Source organism: Oncorhynchus masou, unplaced genomic scaffold, assembly GCF_036934945.1.
Source record: "Oncorhynchus masou masou isolate Uvic2021 unplaced genomic scaffold, UVic_Omas_1.1 unplaced_scaffold_974, whole genome shotgun sequence".
Lineage (NCBI taxonomy): Eukaryota > Metazoa > Chordata > Actinopteri > Salmoniformes > Salmonidae > Oncorhynchus > Oncorhynchus masou.
In genome coordinates this window covers 253,350-255,444 of record NW_027016250.1, presented here as the reverse complement: position 1 = coordinate 255,444, position 2,095 = coordinate 253,350, and positions in this window count along the sequence as shown.

Here is a 2,095-nt window from a genome sequence, read left to right as displayed (position 1 = left end):
GTTCTCCATTCCATTATAAGTATATTTTGAAGATAAATACACAACACAGAGCACGAGAGGACTAAAAACTACAGTACTAATGGTCAATAGCAAATTGTAAATAGGAGGTGGATTTCATCTGTTTGAATCTGTGGAAAGTCACTCCTGAACTCAGAGCGACGTGTGCCACGTTTTCATTGGTCTGTACATTGAGTCAGGAGCAGATTACTGGTTATTTGGCCATTGGCCCAGTCGTTCTGCAAGGACATCTGATTGGTCAACCCCAGGATAGGGTGGGGGTTTAAATGGCATCCTGTTCCTCTGTTCAGTGGTGTCGTGTCTTTGGCTATGCCGGATTAAGTGATATGACATGCTATTTTATAACATAATTTCTCCATAATTAATATTACCTGATTGAGCTAATCATGTAAATGTAATTAACTAGAGAGTTAGGCACCGCAAAATAATATTTATAGAGCTGTTATCTTCCGAATAAATTCTTAAAGACCTAGTAAATATTTAACATCAATAGCAGTCAATATTAATCGTCATCTTAATTCAGTCTCATCTGAAAGTTGTAAATTCTTGGTTATCTTCAAGAACCCTAGCTAACAAGTTTAACCAGCAATACAAAATTGGGTTTAATTATGTATTTACTAAATACCTAACTAATCACACAGAATTACACATACACATTTAAATCATAACTTGATTACAAATATTACGTCATAAAGGAAAACGTCCCTAGCGGGCGGAACAGATATGACAGCTTGTTACACAAAAGAAAAGGGGCAGGTTTTGAGTGAAAGAGCGGGAAGACTGAGGAACGAAGGGCGAACCTGTGCTATCGTAAATACTGCATCTTATGCATTCTAAATTACCGCCCATTTGGAAAAGGAAAATACAATAAATATTTACTCTGAGCTGTGCTTCGGTAGCTTGGTGGTAGACGGAAGGCCGTGTTGTCCAACCGAGTCCTTTGAAGAATGTCTCTGGTTGTCAATTGGATACGTTGTAGTAACATCATTGTGTGATAGACGGGATACCCTGTCTGTTCCTTCCTAACCCTCGTTTGCATCTGCTGTTGCTGACTCAACAGCTAGGAGGTATCACTTCTGTAGTGAATAAGAGTTCAAAGTTCATACCATTCGCAACCAAAGCTCACGCTGATGTTGGCTTCGTTCTGTAGTTATTATCTGAACCATTCTGACATCGGACCGTCGTCCTCACGTCCTCGGAACAGGAGGTTATATTGTCGTCAAGGCTTTATATAGGAAGGGAGAGGAGGGAGTGTTTGAAAAGTTTTATAGCCCATGTCCCTTCACAGGGGACGCTGATTGAGCAGAGCCCTACCTTGTGAAAACCCAAATCTCACATTTTAGAAGCTAAAATCACATTTCATCCCATCACAAATAATTTAATATTCTAACATTTAAATTGAACAACAATTCCATGTGAATCCGATAACTCCGGTTTAGACTTTCCACTGTAGAGTTTATGTCATCTTATCATTGATGAGAATGTCTCAGATGACAACCGAACTGACATCATATTCATTAAGTACCACTGCATATGTTCAATTGGTCGGATTACCAGACTATAGTTCATTTCCCCCACGTTCTGATGTTCCCAGAATCTCTATGTTAACCAAAGGGTTTGCAAATGTAGCATCAGTAGGGTAGAGAGAGGAAAAAGGGGGGAAGAGGTATTTATGACTGTCATAAACCTACCCCAGGCCAACGTCATGACAGTGGGGAAAAGCTGAGGACAGGGGAGACTGAACATCTGACTCCCAGCATAACATCTTGATTTGTCCTCTCTGAATAAACCTATTTTTCTCCCCCTGATTTGCTTTGGAGTTTGTGTTATTGAAGAATAACATCAATTGCCAACACCATCATGAGTGTAGCAGTTATTACAAAATGTTAAAAACAAATGATTTAAATTACTCTTTATACACATTTCCATTAGAACCGTCAGAACTCAAAACTATAAAGCGGTCGGATATAAGCTTACCTCATGCTTCAGATCGATAGTGAAGTCAATCTTGACAGGGTCCTCTCTCACTTTGTGAGCCTGGAATATCAAATCACTGTCTATTAGAATGTGTAGTTAG